The 20,199-nt window shown below is 36.6% G+C and overlaps 1 protein-coding gene across 4 annotated transcripts in view; it reads right to left on the reverse strand.

Annotated features, from left to right (window-relative positions):
• The window catches only part of CNTN1 (contactin 1), a 417,338-nt gene that overhangs the window by 326,818 nt on the left and 70,321 nt on the right, over window positions 1-20,199 (reverse strand). For 3 of the 4 annotated variants that reach the window (XM_060412756.1, XM_060412755.1, XM_042246874.2), the window contains exon 2: window positions 1-20,199. This exon is cut by the window's left edge; it is cut by the window's right edge and continues 28,529 nt beyond it. The exons of the other annotated variant lie outside the window; for it this stretch is intronic. The gene's annotated coding sequence lies outside the window, so the exon portion shown is untranslated. 4 annotated transcript variants of the gene reach the window in all.

Below are 20,199 nucleotides of genomic sequence, written 5' to 3' on the forward strand. Positions count from 1 at the left end.
ACCCCTAAAGTAATGTACACAGTAAGGTACTACTTACGGTACATTTTTGCCTTATATTGACATCTAAGCTTTGTGTTTGTTTGCTGGCTTTTGAGGGGCCTTAATTCCGAGGGGAATTTTGTATAATTTCAAGTTGCCATTGTGATAATTCTTGCTTAATCTTGATCTTAGGTTTTTGAAAACTTGCTAGTGTGTACAAATAACAAAACATTGTGTAACTCTCTCTGTAGTCTTTCATGAAATTCATGAATGTAGATGTTTGGACACTTTTATTCCTAAATGATGATTTCTAGACCTACAGCTCATTGTTTTGCCTGAAATTGGGAGGAAAGGTTCTTCAAAAAAGGTAAAATGTAGGCAGTACAAAAAAATGAACTATGGCTTATTCATAATATACCTCTATATGTTACTCCTATCAGGATATCAGAGCTAGAGAGAGAGGTTTTTTCCCAGGTTCTAAAACTTTTATTTGCCTATTTAAAATTGTGCAAATAATTAAAATAATTGGAAGTACAAAAAATGACATTCTAAATAAACTGCATTTGACAGCCTATAGAACACCTTGGGCCAACTTGATTTTTATTTTGTACTCAAATATGTAACAAATAACAAAGAAAAGAATTGTAGAGCTAAAGGCAAACTACCCAAGCTTCTAGAGTTATACTTCATATTTAAAAATTTCCCCAACTTAAGATCTACAGAAGAAAATGTACCTAAAGAAACATGCATTATATTGAAAAAAATTAATTGAAGTCTCTATTTGAATATGTTAGCTCTTCTTCAAATACAGTATGTAAAGTTATTAAAACTAATATTTCTCTATTGAATAGATAAAGAAAAATAACCATTTTCTCATTAAACATTAAAAATATTTAAGACTGACTTTGGTCTAATTTCTTTCTCAAAATTTTAGTAACTTTGATTTTTAAAAATCTAAAGATTTAAAAATTTTGGAAGTAGAAAAGAAATACAATTTAGAATGGCATTCTCCCAAATCATGATTTGGGAGAATACCATTCTAACATGTATACTATCATGTGAATTGAATCGCCAGTCTATGTCTGACACAGGATGCAGCATGCTTGGGGCTGGTGCATGGGGATGACCCAGAAAGATGTTATGGGGAGGGTGGTGGGAGGGGGGTTCATGTTTGGGAATGCATGTAAGAATTAAAGATTTTAAAATTTAAAAAAAAATAAAAAATTAAAAAAAAAGAAAAGAAATACAATTTAAATGTTCTTTTATCATAATGAAAGAAGATTAATAATAATTTTTTATGCTGAGATACCTTGTGTGACATTTCTGTAGGAATTTGTAAAATTTGATTTGGTAGGAAAGGGTGAAATGCTTTTTTGAAGTACAGACTTTACCACCTTGAGTTTGTTTGTTAAAATTTTCACAAAAGATGATAATCACCATTAGATTTTTTTCACTTTGGGAGGAGATTACTACTAACTCAGTTGCATTTGGTATAATTGTTATTCAACTATATGTTGTCTTGTGGGATTGCAAAGTTTTCCTCCCATGGATGGTAGAGCTACTGTTTTCAGTCACTGTCATGTCCAACTCTTTGCAACCCCATGGACTGCACCAACCAGGCTTCTCTGTCCTTCACTATCTCTGGGAGTTTGCTCAAACTCATGTCCATTTAGTCAATGATGCCATCCAACCTCTATCAGCCCCTTCTCTGTCTGTCCCTTTTCTCCTGCTCTCAATGAATAGATCCATTTCTTCACCTGTCACTGAAAAGTGAATTCCGGTCTTTGAAATTCTCCTGATACTATAATTATCACTGCCTTCTTAGAATGCTATTCCAATCATACTACGTCTATATACTACTTTAGAATTTTCCAGGCAAGTATTTCAAATGTAAGACTCCTAACAACAATCCTCATTTTTCTATCCTAATTTTGAAAGTAATTCTCCTATGTCTAATTCATTTTGTCTTCATCTATCTTCACTGATGAACTCAGCCTACTTACAGCAAGTTATTACCTTACTTTATAGTCTTCTTGGTTTGCAATCCCATATTTTTCCTCATGAGAGCCTCCCTGTCTTCTGCAAAACAGTATCAATACATGATGGAGAAATCATAGCTTTCAAAACAAAGAAGAAAAAAAGACAAAAATATGGAAGTTTGTGTTGATAATGTTGAATATGAGTCAATACTGTAATCAGAATGCACGATAAAATTGCATCCATAATCACAGAAATAATAATTTATGTTGTGCGTGTGTGCATTCTCAGTCACCTCCAACTCTTTGTGAGCCCATGGACTGTACCCACCAGGCTCCTTTGTCCATGGAGTTTTCCAGGCAAGAATACTGGAATGGGTTGTCTTTTCTTCCTCCAGGGGATCTTCCTGACCCAGAGACTGAACTTGAATTTCCTACGTCTCCTGCATTGGCAGGTGAAATCTTTCCCACTGAGCCACCTGGGAAGTCCTTAATAATTTATGTTAAAGTAATAAAAATCACCAACAGAAGTTTATTGAGCTCATTTTATGTGCTAGGAACTTGCAAACAGTAATCAATGAGAACAAGTCTTTGTTTCCAATGAGGTTAAATTTTAGAGAAGGAAGATGCTAAATGTGCTGATAAAAATATCTATGAAGATTGTATTTAATCAGAATATATCTGGACTCCTGTGAAAAAGTAAGTGTTAATCTCTCACAATTTTGTTTGACTCTCTGATACCATGGACTATATGGCACACAAGGCTCCTCTGCCCATGGAATTCTGCAGCCAAGAATACTGGAGTGGGTAGCCATTCCCTTCTGTAGGAGATCTTGCTGACCCAGGGATCAAATCCTACATTGCAGGCAGCTTCTTTACTATCTGAACCACAGTGGTGTCCTATGTTCTATTCTAAACATATGCTTTTAACAGTTATAAGTAATGCCAACAAATTTTTGCTGATATATTGGTTTGAGAATTTCCTCCATCATTTTGAAGAATATGTGTCTTAAGAACAGGTGTCATATCTAACACTTGCTACAAAGTATTTAGAATAGCAACATGAACAAAGCAGAGGTCAGAACTTTTTTTTTTTCAAGTAAAGAATGCTGAGCACTATCATAAAGCTAATACTTTATTTCATTTTCGTTTTGGTTTTTGAAGTCTCTTTCACTTCTTATGTTCACAATAGAACAAATTTGACATAAAAAATCAATAAAATGTTATGTTATATATACTTAAATCATTCCCTAGGTTTGTATATCCATTCTTATATTTAAAAAAATAAATATAGCTTTTGAAGATTGAAAGTATGGTAAAATGCCTGAATCTGCACTGATGTGGAGGATGAATGTAAAAGTAAAAATTAAATGCATTTAACCATATTGCCACTTTCTCAAGTGAAAAGTGCTAAGACAGTGCAGAAAGGGAATAGGCTATAGACCTACATAGAATGTTTTATCAGCAGTTTGTTTCATATAACAAATCTAGAATTCAGTTTTATTTAATTCTGGTATTAATTTTCTTGGAGCTAATTTTATTGAAGGTGCTATTTTATACAAATATTAATATCAGAGTCAAAAGAGATATAATGGTTACAGTGTATTGAATAGAATCTTTACAAGGGATAATATATCAGCCAAAGTTGTATTTATGCATATTTGCCTATAAAAGACCAAGTATGGAAAGTGTGTATAAATACATACATGTAGATAGATAGATAGATATTGGTATGAGTAAGATAAAGACATACATATAGATATGGGACTTTGTGGTCAAATATTGTTAGTACTACTATTTGATAATATATATATTTTATCCTGAAGGATGGTGAATCACTTAAAGTACAACAATACATTTTGACACTTCTAAATTGTTATAAGCTACATAATTAATTTTGGTAAACTGTGTAGTTCAAAATTCTATGAAAAGAGTACTTTTAAAACCTTATGTGATATCTTAGGTGGAGGAAAGACAAAATACTCTGGCCTGCTTTGAATAGCAGGAATATAAGGAAAATGAGAAATTATAAGGAGGGATTATGGTATAACTGGGATTTGTCTGCTTTTAGCAAAAATGACTCACAATAATGCTTCTTCTCTTTCCTGTTCACAACTCTGAATAACATTGTAAACCAAAAAACAAAAATAACAAAAAAACACACACTGTTAGTGCTTTGAACCTGGCCTTTATCCACAGTCACTCCATATACCAGGCATCACTTTGGGGGGAAGTTTGGGGACTATAACAGTGTAAACTTATAGCCCTGTTTCATCATCCAAAACCAAATTTTTGAAAAGGATCTTGAACTCTCGGCTTCTATTTGAATCTTACATCACTCTCCTCAACCCTGTCTCACTTCTCTAACATACTAGCTAGCTCCAAGAGTTCAGTTTCCACCCACTTCTTAACACTGCAGATGGCTCCCTCCCACTTTCCTCCCCTGAAATTTCTTTCATCAAGGTCAGCGGCCTAATTAAAAGTAATTTGAAATGTCCATAAAATTTTAGTTCTGATCTTCTCTGACGTTTATTCAACTGTGTCACCCTTAGCTCTTCCTTCAGCGGCACTACACTCCTCTTATTTCATCTCCACTCCCTAAATTACTCCTAGGTTTCTTTTGTGAGCTCCTTTGCCCATTCTTTAGTGTTGAAATTCCTCAGACATCTATCTTTCCTCCTATTTTCTTCTTATATATATTTCTTGTTGGCAATTTTATTTCTCTCCATGGTTTTAATAGACATGATTTAATAAACATGGCTAAGCACATGCTGGCAAAGCCCGTATCTCAGTGTTGCAGGTCCAACTCTCTTTTTTCAGATCTGCTTACTGATCATCTTTACTTACATGGTCAACAGAGATACCAAATTTAACAAATATAATACAATTTAAACTCATTATCATGTCATTACCCATCTCCCAATTAATCCCTTTTAAATTCTCTTCATTTAGTTGTTGATACCAAATTTCATCCTACTGCTCAAGCCAGAAACCTGAGCACCATCCTAGCGCCCTCCCTCACTCACCTCATACTTCTGATAGCCAAGTTCTGATGATTCATCAGTTCAAATATCTCTCAAATTTATCCCCTTATCTTTATCCCCATTTAAATAATCATGGTCCATTTCTTCTACAGCTGTCATCTATGTTTCTGCAAGAGCCTGGCTATTTACAATTACTCCCAGAGCAAATCCTTATCAGACAGAGTGACCTTTCTAAAATATCATCCTAGTCTTTTCATTCTTCTGTTCAAAACTCACTACTTTTTCATTATTTCCTGAACTCCTGCTTCATTTAAAGACTGTATATTGTGAGAGGTACTTTGCTGAGGAACACAAGATATTACCCAGCAAGACACTGTTTCTTTCCTGCAACAAGACAATGGTTCTTTTTTAAACACAGAACCCAGATTTGCATTATCAGAATTCTGTAATGATCACGATCATTCATTCGCTTTTTTTTTGAATCTTAGTGAGTGAGGTTATTCAGAAGTCTTCATCTCATAAATGTTGTTATTCAGTTGCTAAGTCATGTCTGACTCTTGGCAACCTGATGGACTGCAGCACCCTAGGCTTCCCTGTCCTTTATTATCTCCTGGAGTTTGCTCAAACTCATGTCCATTGAGTCAATAACTCCATCCAAACATCTCATCCTCTCTTACCCACTACTCCCCCACCCTTTGCCCTCAATCTTTCTCAGCATTAGGGTCTTTCAAATTAGTTGCTTCTTGGCATCAGGTGGCCAAAGGATTGGGGCTTCAGCTTCAGCATCAGTCCCTCCAATGAATATTCAGGGTTGATTTCTTTTAGGATGGACTGTTTTAATTTTCTGCTGTCCAAGGGACCCTCAAGAGTCTTCTCAGTTCAGTTCAGTTCAGTCACTCAGTCATGTCCGACTCTTTGCGACCCCATGAATCACAGTACACCAGGCCTCCCTGTCCATCACCAACTCCCAGAGTTCACTCAAACTCATGTCCATTGAGTTGGTGATGCCATCCAGCCATCTCATCCTCTGTCGTCCCCTTCTCCTCCTGCCCCCAATCCCGCCAGCATCAGGGTCTTTTCCGATGAGTCAACTCTTCGCATGAGGTGGCCTAAGTATTGGAGTTTCAGCTTCAGCGAGTCTTCTACTGATATTTATTTTCCTGCTGTGCTTCTGCTTCACCTCTCAGCCCTTCCAGATTGCATATGGACCAATTTTCTCTAAGTCCAGTAATTAAACAGTTTGAATGCCTCAGCTTGATTGTATTTTCCAATGGCAATCACAGAAATTTCCCACATTGCATTTTCAACAAGATCCTCTTCTCAAAAATGTCTGAATTTAGATCTGCTATATCCTGGCCTAGTCTTTGAATTGCTGACTTTTCTCACAAAAGACCATAAATTTGTTCCGGTTTTCTCAAAAAAAAAAAAAAAAAAAGTAATCACCAATTACTTTCTACTTTCAAAATATCAAACTTAGTCTTAATCCTCTTTCTTCTTATTTCCTCTAAAGCATATATTGCTATTGTTCAATTTTTCCTTTCTTTCTGGTTTTTATGATAAAGCATTATTTTGGACATTCCACTAACTCTCTATTGACTCATCTTTCTTTATCACCTGCTTGTGTGTGTGTGTGTGTGTGTGTGGGTGGGTGTATTTCACACCCAATAGAAGTTACAGACTTTAGCCAAAATTTGGACCAGCATTTTCTTATCTTTTCCTCTGATCAAACATGACTTGTTTAATGTACTTTCAATGTTTTAATGATCATTTCTAGATTTTTCATAGATTTTCCAGAATCATGATGCTTAATTCTTGAATTTCCAAATTCTGCTAGAGATTTTAGGGTTGGAAACTCATGGTGCCCCTTTTTGCTAATCCCCTTCATAACTTCTTTCTTTTCCTGTGGACTGTATTTCTGTTATTGACAGATGATATAATGTGTGTAAGTGGCATTCTGCAGATGGCATATAGTAAAGATCAGTTCAGTTTACTTCAGTTGCTCAGTTGTGTCCGACTCTTTGCAACCCCATGGACTGCAGCACACCAGGCTTCCCTGTCCCTCACCTACTCAAAGAGCCTACTCAAACTTATGTCCATTGGTTCAGTGATGCCATCCAACCATCTCATCCTCTCTCGTCCCTTCTCCTCCCGCCTTCAATCTTTCCCAGCGTCAGGAGTTTTTCAAATGAGTCAGTTCTTCACATCAGGTGGCCAAAATATTGGAGTTTCAGCTTCAGCATCAGTCCTTCCAATGAATATTCAGGATTGATTTCCTACAGGATTTACAGGTTGGATCTCCTTGCAGTCCAAGGGACTCTCAAGAGTCTTCAACACCACAGTTCAAAAGTGTCAATTCTTTGGTGTTCAGCTTTCTTTATGGTCCAACTCTCACATTCATACATGACTACTGGAGGCTCAGTATTCATTAATCCCTTCTTCCTCACTATCTTGAAACAGTACATTTTACTTCTATTTCTCTTTGAAGGTAAGTGCTTCTAAGTGGCAATTTTAATGGAGTTTACACATTTTTAGATCATGAACACTTTATTGAAAATTTTATATTTAAATTGAAGAAAGTAGGGAAAACTATGAGGTCATTCAGGTATGCTGCTGCTGCTGTTGCTGCTAAGTCACTTCAGTCATGTCTGACTCTGTGTGACCCCACATATGGTAGCCCACCAGGCTCCTCTGTCCACAGAATTCTCTAGGCAAAAGAATACTGGAGTGGGTTGCCATTTCCTTCTCCAGGTATGACCTAAATCAAATCCCTTATGATTATACAGTAGAAGTGACAAAAGATTCAAGGGAGTAGATCTGATAGAGTGCCAAAGAACTATGTGGACAGAGGTTCATAACATTGTATAGGAGGAAGTGGTCAGAACCACTCCTAAGGAAAAAAAAATGCAAGATATGAGAGTTGGACCATAAAGAAGGTTGAGTACTGAAGAACTGATGCTTTTGAACTGTGGTGCTGGAGAAGACTCTTGACAGAAAAAGACAGGTGCAAAAACATCAAAGCAGTCAATCCTAAAGGAAATAAACTCTGAATATTCATTGGAAGGACTGATGCTAAAAATGAAGCTCCAATACTTTGGCCACTTAATGTGAAGAACAAGCTCATTAGAAAAGACCCTGATTCTGGGAAAGATTGAGGGCAGGAGGAAAAGGGGATGACAGAGGGTGAGATAGTTGGATGGTATCACCAACTCAATGGACATGAGTTTGATCAAACTCAGGGAGACAGTGAAGGACAGGGAAGAGCAAATAGTTGGACAGGAGTGAGTGACTGAACAACAACACCTTTTTAGTCTCACTGTCCTGTTCTAATGAAGTCATTCAATCTACTGTTTAGATAATCACAACAACTTTATTCCACTTTTTTCTGGCACACTGATTCCAGATAATGTGACAGCCTTAATCACATGATTGATCTGTTCAGATACATTCAAGTGGCTTCCCAATATCTGTTGAACGTTAATTTTGAGCTTGACAGTATGGAAGGATACTCACATCATTTTTGGTGATCTTAAATATTCAACTTGATATATCCTATAGGCATAAAGTTAATCTTCAAATTATATAGCACTTGAACAAGTAGTGCATGCCTGCCTTATATTTTGCTTCTTCTCTAATGTTAATTCCAGATTAGATTTTAGTTGTTTATTTTCTGGCTTTCAACTTCTCACATAATAATTAAAATCCCTATGCCAGATATTTGCTTATGTAATTCATCTGTCATAAAGTGAAAGCAACAGAGATTATGATTATAAACCCACAGATGTGATTGTTTCAATCAAGGAAAGAACATATTCTCCTTGCTTTTAATTATACAATATACATAAAAGACATTTATCTTTACGGCTAAGAAAGCAGTTTAGAAACTCTACTTAGAATCACTTGAATATTCACTGTTCTATATAATGTATACATTACATTATTTACAGATAAAATATAAATATGAGAAAAAGAAGTGAAGCCAAAATTAATATTCCAACTTGTGCTATCCAGGTTTCTCCCAAGCAAACTCACTTTAACATGTAAAGGTACAAGATGTTTTCCTGAGAAATCTCAGGCAACAGCAGCCCTTGAGACTTAGGTTCTAACCATCCTCTGCCATTTGCCATGTAACTCCATCCAAATTGCTATGTGTATATCCCATATGTCCTTATTTACAAAGCAGTCTACTCTTTCAGCATTACAACAGAAGTTTTGAGAAATTAATGGAATCCATATAGCATAATCTAAGATGAAGGATAGAGACCTCAAATGAAGAAGAAAATATGTATTTATTTTCCAAAGGAATTTTTTTTTTCCTTACTGCTACCCTATGCTTTCCTGGTGCTATAGAGGCCACTTCTAAAGGGAAAGAAAAACACTCCCCCACCATCTCCACATTCACATCTTTCTTTTAATAGATAGCAGTTGGGGAGGACAGAGATAAGGAACATCTACATTGTTTTTGCAACAACTAAATCTCTTTATAAAATTGGCATACTGAAATAATTAGTATTGTTTAACAATAAGAACATATTCTGTATTTTATTTTCAGTCACTTATGTTAGAGCTCCACCACCCACCCTAAGACAAGTCTGATTTTAAAACTGGCCATTCTCCTCCTAGGATAGTGCTCTAGCCAGGGATTCCAACCTCTGGGATCTAATGCTTGATGATATGAGGTGAAGGTGATGTCATAATAATAGGAAAAAAAGTACATGATAAATGTAAGGCACTTGAATCATCCATTTTGGAAAAATGAACTTCCAAGAAAAGGGTCCCTAGTGCCAAAAAGGTTGGGAACTGCTCTGTAGGCAACTTCAGCCCATAGTTGCCCATTCTGCTTGTTAACAATGTGGAACAGATAATCATCAAACAGCAATGCAAACCTTTTTCACTTATTACAGTTACATTAATTAATCACAAATTAACAACTTTCTGTAGCAACGTATATTATATATCCTTACATTTCCTATGTCTGAGCTATCTAAACTCTGCTGCTGCTGCTGCTAAGTCGCTTCAGTCATGTCCGACTCTGTGCGACCCCAAAGACGGCAGCCCACCAGGCTCCCCCATCCCTGGGATTCTCCAGGCAAGAATACTGGAGTGTGTTGCCATTTCCTTCTCCAATATATGAAAGTGAAAAGTGAAAGTGAAGTTGTTCAGTCGTGCCTGACTGTTCATGACCCCATGGACTGCAGCCTACCAGGGTCCTCCATCCATGGGATTTTCCAGGCAAGAGTACTGGAGTGGCATGCCATTGCCTTCTCTGATCTAAACTCTATAACCTCTTAAATATATAGATTTTCCCATATTTAGCAGACTATGTAGGAGAAGAGTATTAGAAAAGAAATAACAGTTGACATCTACTATTGCTTAGTTGAAAATTAAGCTGCTCAGTTAACTATATTCTCAGCACAGTTCAGTTCAGTTGCTCAGTTGTTACCGATGCTATGGGACCCATGGACTGCAGGCCTCCTTGTCCATCAACAACTCCCAGAGCCTACTCAAACTCATGTCCATTGAGTTGGTGATGATATCCAACCATCTCATCCTCTGCCATCCCCTTCTCCTCCCACCTTTAATCTTTCCCAGCATCAGGGTCTTTTCCAATGAGCCAGTTCTTCACATCAGGTGGCCAAAGTATTGGAGTTTCAGCTTCAGCATCAGTCCTTCCAATGAATATTCAGGAATGATTTCCTTTAGGATTGACAGGTTTGATCTCCTTGCAGTCCAAGGGACTCTCAAGAGTATTCTCCAACACCACAGTCCAAAGGCATCAATTATTTAGCACTCAGCTTTCTTTATGGTCAAACCCTCATATCCATACATGACTACTGGAAAAATCTTAGCTTTGACTAGATGGACCTTTGTTGGCAAAGTAATGTCTCTGCTTTTTAATATGCTGTTTAGGTTGGTCATGAATTTTCTTCCAAGGAGCAAGCATCTTTTAATTTCATGGCTGCAAACACCATCTTCAGTGATTTTGGAGCCAAAAAAAGTAGTCTGTCAATGTTTTCACTGTTTCCCCATCTATTTGCCATGAAGCGATGGGACAAGATGCCATGATCTTAGTTTTCTGAATGTTGAGCTTTAAACCAGCCTTTTCACTCTCCTCTTTCACTTTCAAGAGGCTCTTTAGTTCTTCTTTGCTTTCTGCCATCAGGATGGTGTCATCTGCATATCTGAGGTTATTGATATTTCTCCTGGCAATCTTCATTCCAGCTTATGCTTCACCCAGTAGAGCGTTTCTCATGATATGCTCTGCATATAAGTTAAATAAACAGGGTGACGATACACAGCCTTGACGCACTCCTTTCATAATTTGGAACCGGTCTGTTGTTCCATGTCCAGTTCTAATTATTGCTTCCTGACCTGCATACATATTTTTAAACAGGCATGTTAGATGCTCTGGTATTCCCATCTCTTTAAGAATTTTCCACAATGTGTTGTGATCCACACAGTCAAAGGCTTTGGCATAGTCAATAAAGCAGAAGTAGATGTTTATCTTGAACTCTCTTGCTTTTTCGATGATCAAACAGATGCTGGCAATTTGATCTCTTGTTCCTCTGCCTTTTCTAAATCCAGCTTGAACATCTGGAAATTCACAGTTCACATACTGTTGAAGCCTGGCTTGGAGAATTTTGAGCATTACTTTACTAGCGTGTGAGATGAGTGCAATTGTTTGGTAGTTTAAACATACTTTGGTACTGCCTTTCTTTGGGATTGGAATGAAAACTGACCTTTTCCAGTCCTGTGGCCACTGCTGAGTTTTCCATATTTGCTGGCATATTGAGTGCATACTTTCGCAGCATCATCTTTTAGGATTTGAAATAGCTCAATGGAATTCCATCACCTCCACTAGCTTTGTTCATACTAATGTTTCCTAAGGCCCACTTGACTGTGCATTCCAGGATGTCTGGCTCTAGGTGAGTGATCACACCATTGTGACTATCTGGGTCGTGAAGATCTTTTTTGTATAGTTCTTCTGTATATTCTTGCCACCTCATCTTAATATCTGCTTCTGTTATGCCCATATGTTTTCAGTCCTTTATTGTGCCCAACTTTGCATGAAATGTTCCCTAGGTATTTCCAAATTTTTTGGAAGAGATCTCTAGTCTTTCCCTATCTATTTCTTTCCTCTATTTATTTGCATTGATAACTGAGGAAGACTTTCTTATCTCTCCTTGCTATTCTTTGGCACTCTGCATTCAAATGGGTATATCTTTCCTTTTCTCCTTTGCCTTTCACTTTCCTTTTTTTCAGCTATTTGTAAGGCCTCCGCAGAAAACCATTTTGCCTTTCTGCATTTCTTTTTCTTTGGGATGGTATTGATCCCTGCCTCCTCTACAATGTCACAAACTTCAGTTCATAGTTATCAGGCACTTTGTCTATGAGATCTAATTCATGAAGCTATTTCTCACTTCCACTGTATAATCATAAGGTGTTTGATTTAGATCATACTTGAATGGTCTGGTGGTTTTCCCTACTTTCTTCAATTTAAGTCTGAATTCAGCAATAAGGAGTTCATGATCTGAGCCACAGTCAGCTCCCGGTCTTGTTTTTGATGACTCTATAGAGCTTCTCCATCTTTGGCTCCAAGGAATGTGATCAATTTGATTTTGGTATTGACCATCTGGTGATGTCCATGTGTAGAGTCTTCTCTTGTGTTGTTGGAAGAGGGTGTTTTCTATGATCAGTGTGTTCTCTTGGCAAAACTCTATTAGTCCTTCCCTGCTTCATTCGGTCCTCCAAGACCAAACTTGCCTGTTATTCCAGGTATTTCTTGACTTCCTACTTTTGCATTCCAGTCCCCTGTAATGAAAAGGACATCTTTTTTTTGGTGTTAGTTCTAGAAGGTCTTGTAGGTCTTCATAGAACCATTCAACTTATAGCTTCTTCAGCATTACTGGTTGAGGCATAGACTTGGATTACTGTGATATTGAATGGTTTACCTTGGAAATGAACAGAGATCATTCTGTCGTTTTTGAGATTGTATCCAAGTACTGCATTTCAGACTCTTTTGTTGACTATAATGGCTACTCCATTTCTTCTAAGGGATTCTTGCCCACAATAGTAAATATAATGGTTATCTGAGTTAAATTCACCCTTTCTAGACCATTATAGTTTGTTAATTCCTAAAATGTCGATGTTCACTCTTGTCATCTCTTGTTTGACCACTTCCAATTTGCCTTGATTCACGGACCTAACATTCTAGGTTCCTATGCAGTATTGCTCTTTACAGCATCAGACTTTACTTCCATCACCAGTCCCATCCACAACTGGGTGTTGTTTTTGCTTTCGCTCCTTCTCTTCATTCTTTCTGGAGTTATTTCTCCACTGATTTCCAGTAGCATATTGGGCACCTACCGACCTGGTGAGTTCATCTTTCAGTGTCCATTTTGCCTTTTCATACTGTTCATGGAATTCTCAAGGCAAGGATACCGAGGCAACTATATTTTAGCCAGTGTGAAAAATGTGAGTACTGATCATTGAAGTAAAGACTATAGCGAGTCAAGCTGGTGAAGAGGAAAATCTTCTGGTATTTAATCAATAAGAAATGGTTTTAGGCGAGTTTCTAATATCTTGTAACTGTGATTTTGAGTAAGTCAACCAGCTTTCACAGGGATCATTTTTTTAAAAAACTATAGCACATTGAGATTTATTTCGAATGTGATTTCCTTTTGAAATGCATACCAGTTTAAGGGTTTCACCAGATCCTATTGGATTTCTTTTCTGAGTTTCCCTTGGAGCAGGTTTCTCAGTGTGTCACACAATATTTTATCAACAAATGAAAATGCACTGAGACTTATGACTTAATAAGAAATTTAAGATTTAACTCATGAAATTGGAAAACAATTAATTAAAATTGAAATCCTAGTAAGGAAGTTTCATATCATTTGTTTCATAATGCACCTGCCTCAGCTTATTTCACTGTCACTAGTAAAATTTAAATTGATTCCTATTTTTGTTTTGCACATAGCACATGCTTAGATTATCCAGTATATCTCAAGTAATGTAAAAAACACTAAGTTAGCCAGGAAGAATTATTTTCTTTTGCATAGTCGCTGATAATCTCCTTTTACACACAAATTTTAGAATTTTTTTATGATTTTATTTTTGTTAATTATATGTTATCTGTTAAGCCTTCTGTACTCTTTATGGGCTAAATTACTAGTTTGAAATGCAAATTGGCAAAAACTATATTAAAATTATTTTCATGGCCTTGATATCCAAAATTCTCACTGTATACAGATGAACAGTTAATAAATCTAATGGCAATATTTTTAAAAAATGAGATAGAAAATTTCTGGGTTTTACATAGTATTTTAGTACAAATTATTCTAACACCACATTGAGGGCAGGAGGAGAAGGGGACAACGGAGGATGAGATGGCTGGATGGCATCACTGACTCCATGGATGTGAGTCTGAGTGAACTCCAGGAGTTGGTGATGGACAGGGAGGCCTGGCGTGCGGCAATTCATGGAGTCGCAGAGTCAGACACGACTGAGTGACTGAACTGAACTGAACTGAACTGATTCTAGCACCAGTTTTATTTCCAGTTTCAAATGTCACATCTAAATTGCTCTTTAGAAAAGGCTAAAATGAATTACAATTCCTCTAAAAATTTTCTCAAAAAGATTAGGACAGAGAGCTATACTTTTTCTAGATATCACACTTGGTGAATCTACCTCTCAGTATAATTTGAGGCTATGAAAACTGCCAATGTATTCCACCAGGGACCCTATCTCCAGGTAATTTGACATCATTTTAGGTGCTAAGGTAACTTGATTGCTTCAAAAAGAATGATTTGGTAATATTTATTGAAATACAAAGGGCTTTCCTGGTGGCTCAGGTATAAAGAATCTGCCTGCCACTGCAGGAGATGAGAGTCCGATCTTTGGATCTGAAGATCCTCTGGGAAGGAAATGGCAACCCACTCCAGTATTCTTGCCTAAAAAAGACAGACGAGCTTGGTGGGATATAGTCCATGGGGTTCCAAAAGAGTTGGACATGACTTAGTGACTAAATAGCAACAACAATTGAAATACTAAGCTTGGCATACCTAAGGCTACAGGGTCTCTCCAAATGTGACGAGGTTAAGGTTTCAGTTTCATGACCTCTAAAAAGAACACTGTATCAGACTGCAAAATAATCTGGCAGTCTCTCTCTTCTCATTTCTCTGCAGTACAGTTCTGAAACCCTTGTGTCTTATTCTCTCAATATATATTTCTCTTTTTTTCTTCCTACTACCATTATGCCAAAAAGATATTCACAGACAACTAGTTAACAGGCTAAGGAGAAACCCTTCCTAGAGGTATATTTCTGCAAATGTTAAAATTCATTATTGTCTTTAAAATATCTAGGACCACAGTGACAAAAATAAGGCATTGCCCCAGTGCAAAATTTAAGAAGAACCTTTCAAAATTAGCAATCAAAATAAGTAACATTTTAATGTAATATTTTAAAACATCAAAATAATTGCAAAAATCCATGATGAAGAAAATGTTAAAATTTTAATGTTAAAATTTTAAATAAAGATCTTATAAACTATATCTAGCTAAAGAAGTCCTTATACTTGCTACTTGTTTCATTTTAACTGGTTAAGTATACAGTAATTACAGTAATTCATAAAAGTTGTTACAAATATTGTTAAACACTAAATCTACAATTTCATTGTTTATCCTCTTTATAAATAGAATTTTAATTATTGGCCATGGGCAAATGTGAGATACACTTTATATTCTGCTGTTGTTCCCACAAGAATCATAATTCTTTGTGATATTGAGGAGGATTAAAATCAAGTTTACTAGGAGATCCGATTTAATATAATGAAATTAAAAGACGCTTGTTCCTTGGAAGAAAAGCTATGACCAACCTAGAGAGCATATTAAAAAGTAGAGACATTACTTTACCAACAAAGGTCCATCTAGTCAAAGCTATGATTTTTCCAGTAATCATGTATGGATGTGAGTTAGACTATAAAGAAAGCTGATCACTGAAGAATTGATGCCCTTGAACTGTGGTGTTGGAGAAGACTCTTGAGAGTCCCTTGGACTGCAAGGAGATCCAACCTGTCAATCCTAAAGGAAATCAGTCCTAAATATTCATTGGAAGTACTGGTGCTGAAGCTGAAACTCCAATACTTTGGCCACCAGATGAGAAGGACCAACTTATTGGAAAAGACCCTGATGCTGGGAAAGGTTGAAGGTGGGAGGACAAGGGGACTACAGAGGATAAATTGGTTGGATGGCATCACCGACTCAATGCACATGAGTTTGAGTAGGCTCTGGGAGTTGGTGATGGACAGGGAAGCATGGGGTGATGCAGTCCATGGGGTCGCAAAGAATTGGACACAACTGAGTGACTGAACTGAACTGATTCTTCTCTCATTATTAATAATAATCAAATTGCTCATGTGCTTGAGATAAAGATTTAATTTTAGTTACATTTCACTTTGATAGACTTGTTACACTTAAGTTTTTTAACAAACATTTTGAGTCCACAGATAAAAATAATAATAATAAATTTTTTATACTTCTACACAGAAGTACTATAGTAAGTACCACTTTGTAATTTACAAATAAGTCACAACTAGAGAACCCCAATATGATTTCAGATGCTTTATTGATGCTGCTTTTGGAAGAGTGTCTTACACTGACCTTCACATCACACTGTTTCAGAGAAGACCACCAGAGCTTGTAAGAGTTACTGTAAATAACAGAATCTTATGTATAATAATATCAAAGTAGATAGCCCTTGGTAGCACAGCCATAAAACTTCAAATATATAAAATTTGAGAAAAAGGTACAAAGGATGCCATAGAGATAATTTCTTGCTAAAGATCCACTTTCTTGTCTAAATTTCTCATTTTGCTGTGAATTGAGAGGGCAGCCTTTCAATTACCATAATGAAAACACTGCAGCAAAAATGAGAAGCCAACCTGTGTGCAATTGCAGTTCAGACAGACAGAATGCTAATTCTTGGCTTCAGTGCTTTCTTTAATAAAGTTATTCAGGCCTTTCTGTGGCACAGAACACTGTGATCAGCCAGGAACTGCTGGAGATGAAAATAATCTTTCTTTGTTATAACACAAAAAAAGTTCTCATTTCAATCTCAGAGGAGACTCTTGTACCTCATTAAATATAAAAACATCAGGGGTGGGGTGGGATGGTGGAATTAATCATGTTATAGCCATTTTCTTTAAAGTATATGGTTTTCTAACTTCATCTGTGTTCACAAGGGATTTGGAAGTACAACACAAGCAAATGCTTTAACAAAACATACAATATTTTGAAATTGCTCAGGTGTAGTCAAAGCACTCTGAACAGCGAGGATGAGGAGCTGATCTGAGGGCTCTCTCTACCCTTATGAGCTATAAAACATTGGGTTCTCACTTGAAGTATCCTTTTCCATAAAATAGCATTACTAGTTCCTATGCTACCAAGTTGAAGTCCGAATTAAGTAACATGGCAGCTACAGATAATTTGTAATTATGAGATGTTACACAAATGTCATGAGAAATTTAAAACATAACAAAACAGAATAAGAATATGAAGTAAGGTTGTAAAGCCAATTTCCATTTGTACTAGAAAGAGAATTAATTTTAAAATTATTGTCATTAATCTACAGTAGTAAAAAATGATAAGATATTGCAATGAAATCATTTCTTACATTAATATTTTTACTGTTGGGACCCTGAATTCAAAGTTTGAAAAGATATTAATCATCCCTACAATTTCCTGGGTTAAGAAAGTAAATTTATTAAGAAAAACACTTTTAAAATTATTTTTAGTTTAAAAAAAGGGAAAAATTAGAAACATGATTGGAAAATTATCTTAGTTTGATAACTTCCCAGGTAATATTTAAGTAACATGAAAAGAATAGACACTAAAAGTAAAACAACTCTGTTATTAAGGAATAATTGAAGAGAAAACATTTTACATCATATTTGACCACTAGTAAGTGCCAGATTAGATATTATGTAAAATAAAGTGGAAATTTTCAATACTCTGATTGAGTATATTAAAAATATACAGTTCCTTGCATCACTACATTTGCTTTCCTTAAGACAACTTTATAGAACTCAGCTAAGTTTTATATGACAGAAGAATTTTGAACAAAGCACATAAAATTTTACTTTTTATCTTGACTTGTTTTTTCTCTTTATTCTACTAACTATCCCTGAGAAATACTACCTACTTTGGGTTTTCATTAATATCAACATATGTTTTTCAACTCTATCTTCATTCCCAATATATTCTGAAGTCCATGTTCTGATTTTCAATTATCTACTGGACATCAAACTTGAATATGTCCCACAAGCCCTTTAGCCTGTTCCAAAACAAACTCATCATCTCTCACTTGATGGAATCTGCTTCTGTCCCTATATTTCTCTCTGACTGAAAAGAACTACCACCCATACAGTGATTCATGTCTCAATTGTGGCAGTCACAATCTTGCTTTACCTCAGACCCATTATATACATCATCAGATTAAGTGGATCCTACTTTTAAAACATTTGTCATATTGTATTTGATTCCCAATCTCCAACTACCGATACTTTCAGCCATGTAGCAGACTCTACTATGGTGTTTCTCTGTTTAGAAAAGCTCTGTTGGCATTTACTGAATAAGCTGAGCAGAGAAACCCACTCAAGGATTCCAGGAAATTTAGTATCATTACCCTCACATGCTAGTAAAGTAATGTTCAAAATTCTCCAGGCCAGGCTTCAGCAATATGTGAACCATGAACTTCCAGATGTTCAAGCTGGTTTTAGAAAAGGCAGAAGAACCAGAGTTCAAATTGCCAACATCCACTGGATCATTGAAAAAGCAAGAGAGCTCCAGAAAAACATCTATTTCTGATTTATTGACTATGCCAAAGCCTTTGACTGTGTGGATCACAATAAACTGTGGAAAATTCTGAAAGAGATGGGAATACCAGACTATCTGGCCTCTTGAGAAATTTGTATGCAGGTCAGGAAGCAACAGTTAGAACTGGACATGGAACAGCAGACTGGTTTCAAATAGGAAAAGGAGTACGTCAAGGCTGTATGTTGTCACCCTGCTTATTTAGCTTCTATTCAGAGTACATCATGAGAAACGCTGGGCTGGGAGAAGCACAAGCTGGAATCAAGATTGCCAGGAGAAATATCAATAACCTCAGATATGCAGAGGACACTACCCTTATGGCAGAAAAAGTGAAGAGGAACTAAAAAGCCTCTTGATGAAAGTGAAAGAGGAGAGTGAAAAAGTTGGCTTAAAGCTCAACATTCAGAAAACGAAGATCATGGTATCTGGTCCCATCACTTCATGGGAAATAGACGGGGAAACAGTGGAAACAGTGTCAGACTTTATTTTTTTGGGCTCCAAAATCACTACAGATGGTGATTGCAGCCGTGAACTTAAAAGACGCTTACTCCTTTGAAGGAAAGTTATGACCAACCTAGATAGCATATTCAAAAGTAGAGACATTACTGTGCCAACAAAAGTCCATCTAGTCAAGGCTATGGTTTTCCCAGTGGTCTTGTTTGGATGAGAGTTGAACTGTGAAGAAAACTGAGCACTGAAGTGCCAGGAGCCAGCACAAGGAGTCCCGCCCATGGCAAAGGTCATGAGGTTAAGGGGTCTGATAGGCAAATGCGAGTCTGGCCTCAAGGGAGCCTCGCTGGATTTTCTCAAGCATCTACCCCCAAAACCAGAGTCTGCAGGCCGTACTGCATTATGCTTTTCGCTTACACTTCTGACATTAACAGGGGCTGTCCCGCCACCATCTTTTTCTGGAAAAAGTTAATTTACAGCTTTTAGATAATAAGTCTTCTGGGCATAATAAGAATGTTTCAATCCAAAAGCCCCTCTGATGGCTTTCTAACCTGCCTACAGGACTCTTACAGCTGTGCACGTGATTGTTTGCAGCCTTCTGACCTGAGAGGCACAGGAAGCTCAAAACATCCTAGGAATGTAGGGGCTTCTGAGGAGTCAAAATCGTTAGAATAGGACTGACTAAGGGTTTCATTTGTTGAGCCAATACTTGCTATCAAATTTTCATATCTTTTATTTGTTGATATGGTTGGTGTACAGAAAAAAACAAGTAGCAACATAGACCTTTGAGTTAAGTACCTTCTTTGTTATAACCCACTACACCATTGTTCTATAGGGATGTAACTTTAGTGCTTTGAGGGTGATGCAGATTAAAGAAAAACACTTCAGGGGAAATGAGATTAACATTCATTAAGGAAGAGAGCCATAAAGCGTTAACAGGC

Source organism: Ovis aries, chromosome 3 (genome assembly GCF_016772045.2).
Source record: "Ovis aries strain OAR_USU_Benz2616 breed Rambouillet chromosome 3, ARS-UI_Ramb_v3.0, whole genome shotgun sequence".
Taxonomy (NCBI): domain Eukaryota; kingdom Metazoa; phylum Chordata; class Mammalia; order Artiodactyla; family Bovidae; genus Ovis; species Ovis aries.